We start from the raw sequence: 18,146 nt of genomic DNA, 5'->3' as shown, positions 1-18,146 counted from the left end.
TGGGCTCTCCAAATGTGCCGAGAGGAAATGCTAACCAAAATCTCCCAAGAGGTGTCCACTGAAACATGTGAAGCTCTGAAAGGAATATGTGGTACATCCTTGAAGAGAGCAGGGCTCTATCACCTATCGGCAGATCGAGAGTGCCCAAGAAGAAGGCTCACCCTCATAAAACACCTGGGGCCTAGTAAGGGATAATCATGCGAATGATCCCCAAGTCATGAAGAAAGGGGAAGTATGAAAAATGTTGAGTATCTGAGCAACTCCTTTCCAAACAATTCTAACTTGATTGCAGTCCCAAAGGCAATGTCGCACTGACTCCTCTGTAGAATGACAGTGAGGGCAAGTGGGATTAGCCCCAAATCGTGATCTCCATAGGTTCACTGCAATCCATCCATGAATAGAAAGCCAAAAGAAAAGAGTGATCTTTCTATTTCTGAGGGATTTCCAGAGCCTCCTCTAGAATTCCTATGCAAATTTGCAGTGATGAAGAAGCTATCCCAATGGGGGGCTCTGGAGGGAATCCAGCCTCTACTGCTCAGCTAAAATCTCTTGGCATTGCCAACCATGAAACAAAAGAAGGGAATCCCCCTCTCTCGGTGCCCATGATCTATCCACTCCCACTCTCTTGGGTCCCACTACAAGCACCTGATAGGTGCACCTCCATACAACCACAACCTATAGGATCCCAGGGCCAAGAGCAAAGGGTCGGGGTTTAAGTACCACTGCAAGCCCGCTCCATGGTCCACAAAAGCAGCAATCCTAACAGGCTGAAAGGGAACTTCTAGAAGAATATCATCCATGGATCTAGAGAGTATATCTCCATCCCCAACATCAAAGACAGCATCTTCCCCGAGACCTCAAAGAGCGATCACCTATAGAGGAACTGCTGTCCTCGAAAAAGCTCCCATCCAAGTGGTGGAAGTAATAGGCATCTCAACTGTCCATTCCACTGGGATGGCTGCATCTATCTACTGAATCCTACATGCTACCCCTCTGAGGTGACTCACGGACTATAGCCTCTGATCCTCAGGTAGCCTGATAAAAGCCTTCCAAGTGCCTATTGTGTAGGCGGGGTCTCTCTCCCATCTAGACCACTGCATATAATGGGAAGTGCCCAGAGGTCTGCCATGCTCATCAAGTATACTATCGTTCCAAATGATCGGGTTCCTATTAATCTCTTCAAGGGTAGAGGGTGGAACCCTTCGAAGAGTGTTCCTGAAGCTCCCCCAAGCTTTGAGGATGGTAGTCATGAGAGGAGAGGCAGGAGACCTGAGAGAGGCGGAAGTAAAAATCCAGCGAGGGTTGTCCACCCAATCATCTCCTAAGGTAGATGTGCAAGCCTGAATGCATCCAAAAAAGAAATACTTCCAAGGTTCCTGCCCAGGCATGAGTCCCCTCACCACCACCTTACAAAGCAATGCCCTGCACTGCAAGTCCGAGTCAATGATATTAAGGCCCCCTTCCCATGTAGGGAGAATAATGGTCTCCCAGGCCACCCTCACTGCAACATTTGCCATGTCATCAAGTCCACTTCATAAAAAATTAGTGACTAGTCTAATGAGCTGAGTGATGCAATCCCTAGACCAGCACCAATAAGAACACACAAACTAGGTGGTGGCCAAGAGAACCTGGTTCACTACGACAACTCTAGAGGCAAGGTCGAGTTTGGATGAGCTCCAAAAAAGGAGCTTTTTCCTTATACTTTCTAGTACTGGGGCAAACTTGCTATGCTGGAGAGATGCCCAATCCTACCTGGCATCCCAAATATCTGACAGGAACACCCCTGTGAATCCAAGAAAAGCCAATGTCAACTCCCCAGCATCAAGTGTCCTCATCATTGATCCAAAAGCCAAAGGATTTATGCCAATTAATGTGTGCCCCTGCAGCTGAGCAAAAAATATCCATGGTTGTCCGAAAAGAATCAAGTGACTGCGAAGAGGCCTCAATAAAAATAGCAGTGTCATCAGCCAACTCATAGTCAAGAAGCTCCTGCTCTTGTCTCAAGGGCAATCTCAACCCATAAAGCTCAGCCTGAGATCTAAGGAAGATACTCATAGCTTCTGCCACAAAGAGAAAGCTGAAACTTGTCACCCCTTACCCCTCCAATCAAAACCTGGCTATGGGCTGATCTATAAAGGGAGGCCACCCCTCTAATCCATGCATCTGAAAATCCAAACCGTAGAAGACTGCCCTCAAGAAAACCCCAATCTACTCTGTCATAGGCTTTCTCAAAGTCCAGGAGTAGAACTGCCAGCCTCTTCCCGCTCTACATAGCCCACTCTATGGCTTCCCAAAAGGAAAATATATTATTAAATATGCTCCTGCCATGCACAAAGCCTGTCTGAGTATCATGGATGAGGTTTGGAAGAAGGGGCTACAACCGAATGCTGACTGCCTTGGCCAGGATTTTGTATAGAGTGCCCAAAAGAGTGATGGGTCTCCAATGGGATACATAATTCCTGTTGCCACTTTTCGGGATAAGGTGTATGAGTCCCTCGGTCAGTGAGTCAGGCATCTCACTCGAGTCCCAAATGCCTTGCAGGGCTGAAGTAATATGATCATCTATCATATCCCAAAAGGCTGTAAAAAAGGGAGTAAGACCATCAGAACTAGGGCATTTGCCCTTATGAAGGGTGGAGAGAGCACTCTTGAACTCAGTGTTGGTAAAGCACGCATCAAGTGAGCATATCATCTCTCGTGTGACCAACACAGGTAAACTTTGCCAAATCTCATCTCTAGCCACATCTTTGGCCTGTGTGTCAGGATCTGCAGAAAGAAGGGAGGCATAGAAAGCTGTCGCTAAGTGCATGATGGTATCTGGATGAGACTACAAAACACTGTCAGAGTCAATAAGTTGCCTGAGACTCTCTCTACTATGTCTGGGACCAAGTGTAGAGAAAAAGTGTTTATTGACTCTCTATCCCATGTATATCCAAAAGGACTCTTGTGCATGGAAGGCATACTCTGCTCTCTAATCAAACAATGTCTACAAGTGAGCCCTTGCCGTAGCAAGGTGCTCCTGTACCCAAGCATTTGATAGTCGTTTTTGCTCCTCCCTCTGCAAGGCTGCCAACTGCCGACGAATACCAATCTCCCACCTGAGTACCTCACCTCACCGAGCACTAGCAATGGAGTGATAAAAGTCCCTGAGACTGGCAAGTGCTGTGGCCACATGTGAAGGACCGGCCACCCCCCTGCATGTGAGAAACCTAGATCTCCAAGACTACCTCTATGAGGGTCTCATCCATGTATAAGGCATCGAGGATCCTAATACTGTGAGACCGTCCTCTTAGATGGGGCTCTGAGATGGACAAAACTATCGAAAAATGGTCGGAAGTGGAAACACCAAGTACAATGCAAACTGTCCCCCCTCTATCAAGAGCCTTGTCATCCACATAGAATCTATCAATCCAGGCATGGATTGATAGATTCTATCAATCCAGGCATGGATAGGCATTTGAACCCTATAGTTCGACCATGAAAACAAAAGTGACTGAGATTGAACATGAAATGCATCATCTGACCAAACATCTCTACCACTGAACCTGAACAAGAAGGCATCCCAAGCTACTCTCTCAAGGGAATGAATACCACCTTCTCTACCCCCTTGCTTATCATAAGGTGCCTCAACCATGTTGAAGTCACCTCCAATAATCCATGAATCTACAATGTCAGCCCACGAGAGAAACTCTTTCCAAAACAGAACACGGTCCCCTCTTGTTCGGAGCGTAGAGGCTGAGGAAACCAACCTTACATCCGTTAATCAGAAGTACAACCCATTGGGCCCTGAGGGGGTTATGGTACCGTGTCTAATGATCAAAGGGAGAATAGAATCTAAAACTGATATGCATGCAACTCCTCTGGTTCCCAAGGCAGGAAGCCAAAAAGTCCGGCCTGAAAGCAGCTTACCTGACTTGGAGCAATCTCTGACATCCAGTTTGTGTTCTTGAAGAAAAAGCATGTCTACAGAACCACCTGAAAAACCTAGATGGACCTGATTCTTGATCAGCTGTCTGTGACGGTGATGAGGGATGCTGCCCAATCTCTATATATTCCAAGTGGCTATCCTCATCGGCGGGAGGAAGCGGGTTGGAATACCTTACCCGACCTAGTGGTAGAAAAAGAACCCTCCACCAAAGCTGACCTCCTGCCATACACACGAGGTCCAAGGGGAGGAAAGTCCACAGATGAGAGAGAGAAAGATCTCTCAAAAGGGATGCCAATAACTAGCTCTCTGAAAGTGGAAGGTACAAAACCATCATCTGGGATGTCAGAGAGGTCCTCCAGAGCAGAAAAGGAGTTCCACTGAGCCAGTCCTAGGGAGAGGGTACGAAGGACTCCTACCGAAGCAGGGAGAGAATGTAAGACCCCCTTCCCTCTATTTATAGAAGGAGGCACCTGTATTGAGTCATGATCAAGAAGTGCTGTGGATGAGGTGCCAACAACCTAGGCTATTGAGGAAGGTACAACCTGATCCTAGGGTGGAGTTGAACAAGGCTCCTGAACACTAGTCTCCGCCCCAGGCTCCAAGGGGGTAGCCTTCGAAGCAGTAGATGTGTGATCTGAAGTAGAGGGCCTAACTGCGATCGGAACCCACCGTGGGCCAGAGGTGGTGCAAGGTGCAGGAGGGACTTGTGTAGCCCTAGGAGGGGGGGAGCTCGTGTCTGAGGCGGTGCCTGTGGAGCAGTAGGTCCTGCTCTTGCTCTCTGTCATAAGCTAGTACAAGTTGGTTGCTTTCTGGGCCTCTTTTTCTTCTTTGGGCAATCTCTAGCGAAGTGCCTCGAGGATCTGCAAATCTTGCACTGGTCCTACCGACCTGCAACCTCAAATCTCTGGCGAAAGAAAGACCCATCGGGTCGCTATAGCATGATGTGGTCATCTGAAATATTAGGGTCCTGGACAATCACCCTAACCCTAGGTACCCCATCCATCCTGACCGCCTCAGTAGCTGAAGAGGGCTCACGAGGAAGAGGGGGGATCTCTTCTACCACACCAAAGCTCTTGCCAATAACTAGAAGAAGCCGGTGATAAACTGAGGGGAGACCAGGGAACTTGATGAAAATAGAAACTCCCTGCTTGTCCTCTTCAACTGTGTCAAAGACCAGTTGAAAGGACCAGTTGAAAGGGAAACAAAAAAATCCTCCTATAGCCTAGAAATAGAAACTCGGCCTGTAGCAGGTCTCTTGTGACAGTCTCTTGTGACATCCAAGGAATCTAGACACACTTGAAAGAGACCTCGTCCCAACAAACGAACATCCTTAAGGTGGGGGGCGAGCTCCTAGGGAAGCGCCGCAAGCATCCAATCTCTAGCTTGTGACTTGGAGGGGTGGGAGCCATGGATGCATGCGAAGAGAGTTGTGGAACACTAATGCTCCAAATCCTTTTGCAATTACTGTAGCTTGTCTTTTGAGAAAGTGACGGTTCTGGCAGCCAGTGTGGGCGGTAATGGATTGACTGAGTGGGAAGCCATTCATCAATCGAGGTGGAAAAGGCCGATTCAAATGCAAGGAAGAACTTCATCTTCTTTCTTGAAGCCCAGGAGACCCCTAAACAAGAACAGGGTACTCCAGATGAGGGGAGAGGGTGAAAGGAAGGAGGGAGAGAGAGGATGAGCAGAGGAGGAGTCAGTAAAGGGATAGGGGGGTCAGCAAGAGGAGAGGAGGGAGAGGAGAGGAGGGGGGGCTAGAGGAGAGGAGGAGTGGAGGAGAGGGGGGGGGAAGGCGGGGGGAGCAACAGGTAGGGGGGAGGGGAGGGAGGAGGCAGTGCGCGGGGGGAGGCTACAGCAGCACGGGGGGGGTACAGTAGCAAGGGAGGGGAGTACAGTAGCAAGGGAGGGGGAGGTGGGGGGTAGGGGGGAGAGGAGGGAGGAGGTGGGGGGAGTAGCAAGTAGGAGGGAGGGGAGGGAAGAGGCAGCACACGAGGGAGGAGGCAGCGTGTAGGGGGGGCGGTAGCAGCAAGGGAGGGGAGTCAGGGGGGAGGCAGGGGGAGCAAAAGGTAGGGGGAAGGGGAGGGAGGGGGCAGCAAGGAGGGGAGCAGGAAGGAGGCCAACAGGAGTAGCAACAGTCTCTTGTTTTGGCTCCATTGAGAACCCAAGTTTCAATTATGATATGAGAGACTAGACCATGCACAATACTTTCCCAATCCCTAGAACCCAAGCAATAAGCTTCCTTATGTTGCTATAGCAAAAGGCCTTAATAGATGTGAACATGGCCCCATGGCCAAAACATTTGTTGATTTGCTAGTGAAAGAAAGATTGTTGTTTCATATGCATCCAAACCACAAACAAAAGCAAATTTATAGATGTGCTAGGAAGATTCATTGGAGTAAATTAAATTGTAGTATCGATATATGCAATAGGATTGTTATAGATCTTTGACATCCATCATATAAATGTGGTGTTCAAAAACAAAATTAAACTTGCAACAACTATCAATTTTTATTTGGTATATTAGATGTATCAAGTTAATGCCAAATGCATATGTTTCTATGTTGATAAATTGCGGTATCAACATATGCAATAGGATTATTGTAGAGCTTTGGCATGCATCATATAAATGTGGTGTTCCAAGACACCATTCCATCACAATAGAGCTCGTGAAACTCTTCATCACAAGAGCTCATAAAACTCAAAGACATGGTCTTGATAAAAACATTTTTGTGCTAAATATAATCAAAACCATTGACACAGCCAATTTTGCAAGTAAATTTTGTACCACATCGTTTAACACAATCATTAACAATTCCATACTAGTATTCATACTCAGAAAGTAGCTCATCTCCAAAGGAGATATCCTTTATGGTTTGCACAGTAATGTAGCCATGGGCACTCAGATCTCCTTGTAGCTTTTGAGCCCAAGGTGGTAGCTTAGGGATGTATACAAATATAACACTTGTTCTTTCTTTATAATACATTGAGCTATTTATATATCCAGCAATGTTTCCATACAATACATCTCCCATAGTACATTTCACATCTGTCAATGGCTCAATGAATGGATCTTCAAACATTCCATAAGTCTTCATCCTTGGGAAAAACATGAGGAGATATCTCCAAGTATCATAATCATACTTTGGACCATTATATACCATCAAATCTTGTTTCTTCTTGATGTTCGTATGTACAAAAAGACCGTATCCTGCCCCAGGTATTGTTGATTTCTTTACTTCATAATGGATGCCATTCATTTCGAACATGTGATCAATGGGTATGGGCAATTCATGTTTCCATAAACCTGCCGGATCAAAATTTATAATAAGACAACTCTTCAACTTTTCAGGAAAATCTGCAACACCTATCATATGTTTAAAATCAAAGAATCATTCTTTTAATGGAGGAATATAAACTCACATCACAAAGAATAGAGCATTGTTTGCACAAGGTACTAATTCCTTTTTTGAACTACGAGTAGACATATGAGATTTGGCATTCATCCTTTCGAGCACTTCTTTGTTTTTTGCTTTGAATTCAAGGATCACTGGTTGAAAATAATAGAACATATCATGCCCTTTGATAATCGGAGCTTGACCAAATCTGTTAGAAGAGATGGCACTGCACACATCTATTGCATCACCTAGCATCTGTAGGTGTGGCAGCAATAACTCATGAAGCAAAATAGAATCACCACAATTGATATAAAATTTTGTAGGGAAAATGCAATTTTTTGCTGGATTAACACAACCTGTGTAAGGCGAAATGTCAATGAACACTGTTTTTGCTAGTTTTCATTCCTCTTTAAAACAACACCACACTCTCATTAATGGTTTAAACTCTACTTCCACATTCATCCTATTTGGTCGAATGATTCTACTCTTTGTATGCTTGTGGCATGCCATCACACCCTAAACCATGAAGAAATGTAACTTTCTATTAACATGATGCTCCAAAGTGTCCAGCATGCATTGCATCATGCCCTTTTCTCCTCCAGTGGACCAAATGACAATATGGTAGTGATCGAGCAACCATTGTAGAAACTCTAAACACCCAAGATGGAGAACAAGCCAATGCTTCCCACTGTGCAAGCTCATATGTTTGTTTGACTTTGAAAAACAACGCTCGAGCAATGACCCTTTCAAATCTATTATCACTGCTAGTCTTATTTTTGTTATCACCTCTTTTGGCATTATTTCTGAGGGTCACATTTTGTCTTATCCTTTACCTTTTAAGATTTCTTCCTACACCTTGGCTTCATACAATGACATTGCATCTTCTCCTTTACCTTCTAAGCTTGCATCCACATTTGTCAATGGAACATTAACTCCAGACATTGCATCCTCAACATTTTCAATCAACCATGTTGAGCTTAGAACTTGCATGCTAATGTTCAAATTGGCACATAACGAATCATTGGATCAGGTGTCACATGTACAAGCAATGCTTCTGGCGATGTGAAATTGAGATGGCCAAGATTTGTTGATAAACAAGGAAATGAAATTCATAAGTAGAAACAAACTGAAGATTGAGATGGAAAACCAAATTGTCAAACTTTAGGTTGTGTGCTCTCAATGCAATTTGTTTGTGTGAAAGCATTCATGTTTTTCTTTTTCAAAACAAAATTGGATTACTAAAAAAAGAAAACATTCATGTTCATATGCTTAGTATACCCCCTAAAGTTGTTGAATCTATACCCTTTCAAGTTATTTTAATCCCCAAAACTGCATATCCTTACAATGCCAAAAACCTTTGCGTAATAGATAGAGTGGAGTCCAACATAATCTAGCATTGCCTGAGTGTTCCCACTAAGAAAAGATTTAGCCAAGCGGCCAAAACATATTTGAGCATTCACATGAGGTGAATAAGGATAGAAACAACAATTTACACTAATTCATTCATCAGAATCAAGACTCAACACACTTTTGAACATTTATGAACTCATAAATAAATTTGGATAGGTATCACACTCCATACGATTACAACATGCAAACACATCTTTTCATGAAATATATAAAATTAAACATATTAAAGAATACATATGAATTCTTGAATTATGGCAATGAGATAGAAGAAATTTCCAAGTAATATCAAAAGATCTTTGGAACAAAATTAATACATCATATGGAGAATATAGCAAGATAACATATGGAAAACACGAATGGTATCAATTTCTTTATCCCCTCCACCTTCAGTTGTATCATCTTCTTTTGGTGCCCCCTCTATTGCTAACATTGGTTCTTGCAAGCTAGCCCATTGTCGAATTTCATGATTACTGTAAGCATATGTGCAACAAATACTTTCCACCTTTGCCAACTCCTGATAAGTCTCAACAACTGAAACAACATGCCTCTTACAAGAAAGAGACTCTATTGCAGCAAGCCCCTCAGAGAACAAGTCCAATACATACTCATCTTCTCGATAGAAACCCATGATCATGTCTTTCATGATACTTGAACGTTTTCTTTTAAAAAACAATTCAATGTCAAATTCATCATCATCATCGTTATCATCATCCTCATCACCTGATTCTTTTGCACCACTTGATTTTTCATATTTTTCATCTGCAACATATATTGATGGCTTACATTGTGCATTGGTATAGTGCTCAATATCGTTGAAATGCATTTCCTTGCTTACCAGTACACAGGCAATTAAGCCATCCATAGATCCAGTGAGACAAATATATCTGTAGTTTCAATATTAAGGCAATTGAAGTCTATTTTATATTGTCCGCATGTCTTATTTAATGCATTCTTCAAACACGATACATGATCCATGGTCAAGAACACTACAAGAAGGAATTGCACTAGGGGAGAAGTGATTGTCATCAAGCTTTTCAACAAACGCTCAAAGCAATCTTGATTCCAATTTCTACTTCTGCTTGGTCCATACATTACATCCAAAAAAGCAACCCCTATTGCCATTGGCTCTTGGTACACATTATGTATAAATTCCATTCCCTCCATGTTTGAACCGACTGTGTAGAACCTCCAAGGCCAGGTGGAATTTGATCCATGATTTGCACCTTCACTTTGTCCCATAATCCACCTTAGATACCCCTTTGCAGCATCAGGCAATGGTGGAGTTTCCTTGCCCTGTTGAAGCTTCACTTTTAACCATGAGTCAGAGCAACCAGGAATCCGATGATACAATTCAAGACTAATTTTAAAATTTAATCTACACTCATCCCAATTTTTTAACATTAAAGAATCATGGCATCAGTCTTTGTTTTCATACCTATCATTACTTGTTGCTCGAGGGCAAGTCAATCCAATCGGATTCTTGATGGTTGGGCATACACATGAGGATATTGATGCAATGTTTAGCAGGTTTTCAGAGAGGTTAATAACTAGCCAAACACTGACATTTGCACATCTCATGGATACTTGTAGACAATGTGAGGAGTGTTCTCTAGCCCCATTTTTGGTAACGGAAGTCCTTGATTTCAAGAGCTATGTTGATGGATGCCTATGCGATGGGAAAGATGCCTTAGTGGGACACTCAAAGCCTCTCCAATTTTGGTTCTTTATGTGAAATGAAGTTTCTATCATGCAATATAAAGTGAATCCATGATCATTAGATTGGCAACCAAGTGAAGGTGGCATTGAGTTGTGGAGGAGACATACGGATGGTCATCCAATGCTACCAAGTGTGGAGAGCCACCTTGTGTACCCATGTTCGAGTATGTGAAGGATCACTCTGATGTGATAGTTGGTATCAAGGAGTATGTATGCTTTTGGGAAAAATGGGTGCACCTGCAAGGTCCAGAAGCATCTTTCACAAAGTTTTACAAGCCAAACAATAGTGTAGAGAGCATGTACGAGAGATTTTGGCGAAAGACACAACATATTGATTGTGTGCAAGCAGTTGATAATGAAAATGATGAGTTTCAAAGAATTAAAGAGTTGAATGATCACTACTGTGGACCTCAAAGGAAAAAGACAAAACAATCATTTGACCCAATGGTTGATGTACAAAAAGGACACTTTCTTTTGGTTCGACCAGCAGAAAAAATTTACCCAATTTGGCTAGGCATTGCTCAAACTGATGTATAGAAGGATAATAAATCTAGAAATTTCAAGAAGGTTTTCATACAATATGGGCACCTATATGAAAAAGACGCATTGCACAAATTGAGGAGGTGTATGTAGATTGTTGGAGCAAGATTTGGATGTGCAATAAAGGTGATCCTCCACATTGGGAATCTATTGATCCTATTGTATGGTCATGGGTTCCAAAAGGTAACCTCTCAAAGAAGGTTTCCTGGAAGAGCAGAAACCTCCCCATCAAGGTGAAGATACCAACCATTGCACACAAGCGAGCTTTATCTAGTTCGTCTCATAGAATAGATTTTGACTCCAATGTTGACTCCACAATGGAGGGAAGGTACTTGAAAAGCATGACTTTTTTTTTCTTGCACAACGATAATTTAATTGAATACTGGCAAATATTTGGAAGGTATGACATTGATTCTTTTCTCTTTATCTTTTTTTTGTAGGCCATTGCTTTGTGGTTGCAAGTTCTACACACTCGGCAAAATATCAAGGACTAGTGTTGCATTCTTACTTTTTCTCCAACTAAACTAAAATGGTGTTTTTGAACACCACCTTTTTTCGAGAAGAGGAAAAAAATGCTTGGTTGAACTCGAACATATGATGTTTTTTTCCTTTGCATGAGTCTAATGAGGAAGACAACAGGGGAAAGGCCATCATGAAAGCACTCAAGCTACATGATAAAAGGAAGTCAGCTATGATTAATCACAAATTTCCAAAATATGATGGTAAAAGAGATGGGCAGGCTCTACTTGCTTGTAATAGTTCTTTCAACCAATAATTTTTGGGGGAATGCTACAAAGAGATTGACGATGTGAAACTTGTTGCAAATCACATGAAAAGTAGTGCACAATTATGGTGGAGTGTGCATGTGGAAAGCACACATATTCTGAAGATATGGGAGGCATTCAAAGACAAAATTAAGAAGCACTTCCTACTTACATGATTCAAAGAGGGTCCTCATAGGCAATGGTGAAGAATGAGGTTGATGGATAATGAAAGTATGGATGTATGCATTGAGAAATACCTTTCTCCACTACTTCAATTGAAAAACATTGAATAAGTGCCATGGAAGGACAATGTTGTACCGCTGTTTAGGGTTCACATCCTACTATTCATGCTGATGTGTGCATGCTTCAACCATCTACAACTTCTAATGCTATGGATGTAGCATTAGAGTTAGAAAGAAAACAAGGAAGAATCTTTGCTACTCACACCCCTCGAGCAAAGAAACGTACTCCATTGAGGGTGCATTGGTAAAGTTAGTAGTTATGGCAAATCTAAAATCTAGAAATTCACATGTAAATCAAAGAACTAATGTACTTGTCACATGTTACAATTGCAAAGAGAAGGGGCGCTACTCTTATGAATGCTTGAAAAACCAACTTGCTACACATAAGCTAGATACTCAAGAAAAGAAAGCCACCAAAACATAGGCAATCAAGGATGAACCAATGGCTATACCAGTGGCAATGGTCAATGCAAAAACTCTACATGGATCAACTACATTAATGATATGGCTGATGGATCCTAGGATGAATCTTTCAAGCAAGGAGGCAGAGATGAGGACAATGACACCAAAGATGTTGACTACAACCCTTCATGTATGTGTTCTTCATGTAAAAGTGGATCTCTTTTTTGTACCTCTTTGTATGCATGATTGCACTATTCCACAGAAAAGAACATAATTTCTTCTTTAATCATTAATGATGGAAGCACCATGACTTCATTTCACACCATTCAGTTGAAAAACTAGGGCCTTCTTCCAACAAAATGAAATCTTGAGGTGACTCTAGGGTGATTAGTTGAGAGTCAATATTTCCTATTCGCTCATTTACATGAGAAAGATCTCATTCTACGGATGCCTTGGCACGTCGATCACAATGCCAAACCTAACTATCTTGAGCACACCTTTACCATGGCTCAAGGGATTGAGACCATGACTTTAGAATGTGACAAGAACCTTCCCTCTTGGCCTTTACTGTCACATACCCAAGGACCTTCCCTCTTGGCCTTTACCATCACATACTCAAGCTAAAAGAGCTTTGCAAAAATGTGAGAAGGAATATCTTGTTATGGTCAACAAGATCTAGGCTAGTCCTCAGACTGAGAAACATAAGAAATAGCCTTAGGATCCCTTTCTACCTATGTACACTAACTACTTTATTGAAGACTTGCCCCTTAATCTTCCTCAATCTATACTTGAGGATCATGTATAGACATATCTTGTTATGGTCAACAAGATCTAGGCTAGTCCTCAGACTGAGAAACATAAGAAACAGCCTTAGGATCCCTTGACACCATATTAGAGAATTTGGGAAAATCCTGATAATTTGGGAATTTTTGAGGGGTTGTAATTATGTAACATTCAATGTTTTTCATTGATTTTTCCCATAGATTTGGTAGTCCATCCAAATCTCGAAAATGTGCATGGTTTGTATCGACATAAATAAAATGTCAAATGTTGAGGTTTCGACCAATGCATGGTATTTTTTGAGGGGTTGCAATTACAATGCATTGAGTGCACTCCATTGACTTTCTCCCTGGATTTGGCCGTGTATATGAAACTCACAATTTGGAGTAGTGTCACGGTGTCCCCATTGTGAGAGCTTGTCATGACACTTATTCTTCCTATGATGTCTCATGTGCTTCTTCCATGCTTGCTGTCAGTGTTATCCGATGTTCTACATCTTCCACTTTCATCATCATCTCTATCCTTCATACACTTCTTTATAACTTCAACCATCAACACTATTGCGGATTGTTTGGGTAATTGCAAAGGTTTCTCCTTAAAGATTCCCTTAAAAAATGCCTTAAAATGGGTTTTTTTAATAAATTGCTAGAAATCAACATTCTGATTTGTTGAAAGGGCCTTATTTAAGATACCTTTATAATTTCTATTTTTAGAAACCCTGAAATCTTCTGTTAAAATATCTAAATTTTTAAAGCAAGAAAGTCAAAATAAAAGTAGATGTTTGAAAAGGTGCTAGCAAATAAGAGTGTTTGCAATAAAAATACAATTTAAAAAATCCACCTCTTATTAAGTAAAGAGACTCCACACACTTCTAACATATATGGTAAAATACTAATGATTGGTATATCACCAGCATGCATCATTATAAATTTACTTGAAGGTGTGGACTAGTAGCACTTTCACACAAGATGTCTGCAAATAAGCATAGCACATCCTTGGACTTCTACTTCGTTCTTAAATTGCAATCCATTTGCTTGAGGAGAAATAGTGTGTTTAAGTGCATTGTTGCATATACATGGTGTCCCACATAAATTCTTGGCCCTAGGTGTGCAAATAGAAAGCTAGGATTCAAGATGGCTCTAGGAGCTTGAGGAAGTGCTTGTTGAGCTACATTTTAGGTACTAGAACACTTGTCCACAGTTAGAGTAGGACCTATCTCATTGGCAGGATGTTTTTATTAAAGCTATACTTATACATTAATATAAAATCTTGGAGAAAATTTATCGAGCTAGTTTGTTTAGTTTCACAATATTTGTAGTTCCAATTTATATATTTTCCTTTTAATTTTAAAGAAAAAGTTGTAAATCCTAGCAAAACTTTAAAAATTTTCTCATAAAAGTTTCAAATCTTGGAAAAATTTTTAAACGTTTATTTTTATTAGGGCTTACATACTTTCGATACCAATATTAAAGTTTCTCTTCCTAATGAAACTAATAGGAAAATTTATCTTCCATGCTCTTTAAGAAAATCTAATATGCTAAGCATGATGCCTTTGAGTAAATGGTTGGCTCAATATGCATAGCACAACCAGAGAAAAACAATGTACTCACATCCTATTTACAAGGCTAATACAACTTGTTTTTTCTTTCAATAATGTGAATGAGGAGGTAGGATTTATTGCTAGCAGAACTGTACATATATCCTATACAACATCATTTGCCCATTTGCAAACCCCAACCCTTTCTACAGTATTAACACCGATACGAACCCTAAAAGAAGGCATCACAATAATACAAATGGCATAACACTTTGCTAGAATATTTGCACCATCACACTATGTAAAGTCTTGTCAAGTATGGTCCCATTATGGCCATCGATGCCCATAAATAATGTTTTAGATTCACTAAAGGTGCGATTAAAAAATAGGACAATCATATTCGAAGGCCCCCTAGGTCCCAAAAATACATTGTGTTTGATGCACTTGAGTCAACATACCACACATCATTGCTTTCTTCTGCACTTGTCACAGAATTGGTCTTGTGCTGCACCTTAAATAAACGCTCATTTCTATCATCACCCTGTCTACTAGAGGATGCATAATTGCCTTGCTACAATTTTCCATTCATAATGTCATTCTGCTTTTTGTAGCAGTCTTTAGCCATATGACCCATTTTACCATAATAAACACACTATTCAAAATTTTTGGACTTGTGTAAAGTCCAATTTGAGAAATGGACTAAAAAACAGTCCAAAAATTTTGAATATACTAGTAATGTTGTTTTTTGAACTAGATTTGACAACTCAAAACAAAAGATTTGATGATTAAGTACTAAGAACATCAATGCATAACCAAATCTCTTACAAAGGTGGTTTACATAAACATCTTCATAACTTCTTGTGAATTGAGCTACTATCACCTAAGAACATCAATAGATGACCAATAATAGATGACCAATCCTCTTAGAAAGGTGGTGTAAATAAAAACCTTTATGTATAAGTGGTGTGCACACACCTTTATGACCATTTCTTTTAGAAAGGTGGTGTACATAAACCCCTTAGACAGGTAGTGTAGATAAATCCTTTTATGTGTAAGTGGTGTACATATACACCTCACTTGGTATTAAAAAACACCCTTAACTATAAAAATACATTTGACATAAAGTTTAAAATACACCATTAAGTATAAAATGGACCTCATAAACAATCTTTATACACAATAATGAGAGTAAAGAAATAAAAAAAGTAGTAAACTTTTTATTAGATATTCGCTTTACATAGAAGTTCAAAACTTGTGATTACAAAGCCGTCAACCATCATGTTACTCAGTACCAATGTCCTCAATGCCAGGCCCTTGACTACCAGGGTCCTAACTAATAGGCTGCTCTAAGACTGGAGTCTTAGTAGCAAGGTCCTCAGTACTTTGCTCTTCAATTCCAAGCACCTGACTAGTAGGCTGCTCTAGAGTCTCATGAGCAAGTTCTTGGTGAGTAGGGACATGGCTACTAGGTTCCTGACTAGTAGGCTGCTCTAGAGTCTATAAGGTCATGGTTGAAGAACCATCTATGCCTCCTGGTAACTCCTCTTGGTCATGCTTTGCCTCGTCCATACCTTCTTTGAGTAAGGCTTCCTTGCTTGATCCACTTGCATGTCCTTCACCCAAGATCAAGGGTGCCTTCCTCACTTTTAATTTCAAGGGAAGTGCTTCCACCTCTTTAGCCTTACCTTTTCCTATGACGTGCTATACTACTACTTCTTGCTGCCGCGAGCCTTCTCGTATGATGAGTGGAACCTCCTTGACTCTAGTTGACAATTGATCACCCTTATTCTTTGTGCGGATTTCCTCTTGGCATAAGTCATCGGATGTAGAGCTTTCATCCTCATCATCGCCTGAGCTAGAATCATCACCCTTTGACTCACTACCCTTGTCTTCGACATTTTTCTCACTACCCTCTTCTTTGACATTTTCCTCTTCAAAGAAGGTAGTGCAACTGTAATATGTGTCAAAGAACTCAATTTGATGGGGGGTATCAATGACATTTACATTTCTACCTTAGCGTAGCAATTTCTCAGTAGCAAAACCCATTCGATACAATGCTACTTCCCACCCATCATTCAATAAATTCTTTGTCATCTCTAGTATCACATCAAGATCCATCGACTTTCTGTAATCCACCATTGCTGCATCAAGCTCAACCTTATTGTCCTCAAAGTAATGAAGCTCGAGAGTCCTTAAAGGAATTTTGATTAGATTGCCACCACCCCTAGATAAGAAGCACATCAAGAAAGGCTGCAAGACTTGAACGGCAGTGCCTTCCAAGACAGTCATATGATTATGTAGGACTATACCATGGTATACTTTTGAAAGTAAATACCCAAATGGAGATGTCAAACTCGCATACAAGGCATCCCTTTATGATTATGTCACGAACAAGACCAATGTTGATCTTTTCTTATTTGCCATAGGACCTTCTATGATAAACCGCACAAGTTCAACTATCCATGATACTGCAAGGTCTTGCAATTCATCTATGAAAAATATGCATGGCTTCTCCCAAGCATGACCGCTCATTGTTATGAAATGCTCTGTATCAATGCCATTGATGTGTGCAAATTTTGTATCATTCTCTGATAGCAGGATATCATAGGAGAAGCTGAATGGAGAACCATCATCTAAACCCCCAATTGCTCTACCTTGGGCAGTGGACTGCAAGGCCTTTTTCTTGATGTCCATATATTCTGTCTCAAAAACCTTTGGCATTTTAGCTCTTAGATCCTTTGTTGGTGTGGCATCTGCATCCATTGAAGCCAACCACTTTCTAGCCCATGTCTTATCAAGGAGTTGACCTAGGCTAAGTGCTTTCTTCTTATCCACATCAATTGACTTGCCAGCTAACTCATCATCAGATTTCAATAAAAATAATAGTGTTGAGAGAGCAGCCTCACTTTGAATCATTCGGGTGACCACTTCATCCAAGTTGCTATGCTTGCTCTTCTTTCCAAAGAAGCAGTCACCACTTAGGATCTTCTTGCATACTTCTTCTGCTATTGCATCTAGAACAAACCTTAATGCTCTCCACCAAACAATAGACATCAGTTTCTTTATTTCTTTCCTCTGAGTTGCAGTGTGCTCTGGTGCCTTAAAGGATACCTTCCCTGATTCATATGCTTGGCAAACATCCACCATGCTCTGAAACACTGAGTCCTCGTGGAAAACAATGCAAGTAACATCCCTGTATCTTGCAATGGTGGTGTTCAAATCCTTTGCCTCAACCTTATTACTTGGTATGCCTTGCATATTGCTTACAACACCTTTCAAGCATCTATAGAACCGAGTCCTCTTTGCCACGTACTCAGATGTAGGTCTCCTACCCTTCACTGTTTGTGGCTTTCCACAGCCCATCCATAACTCCCTTGCCTTTATCAAGATCTCAGAAAGAGAAGAGCTTTTTTTCAACCTAAATGGAGTAGA

The sequence above is a fragment of the Dipteris shenzhenensis genome, chromosome 19 (genome assembly GCF_047967505.1).
Source record: "Dipteris shenzhenensis isolate YYH24624 ecotype China chromosome 19, Dip_SZ_1.0, whole genome shotgun sequence".
In the NCBI taxonomy this organism is placed as follows: Eukaryota; Viridiplantae; Streptophyta; class Polypodiopsida; order Gleicheniales; family Dipteridaceae; genus Dipteris; species Dipteris shenzhenensis.
This window is presented reverse-complemented; position numbering follows the sequence as displayed.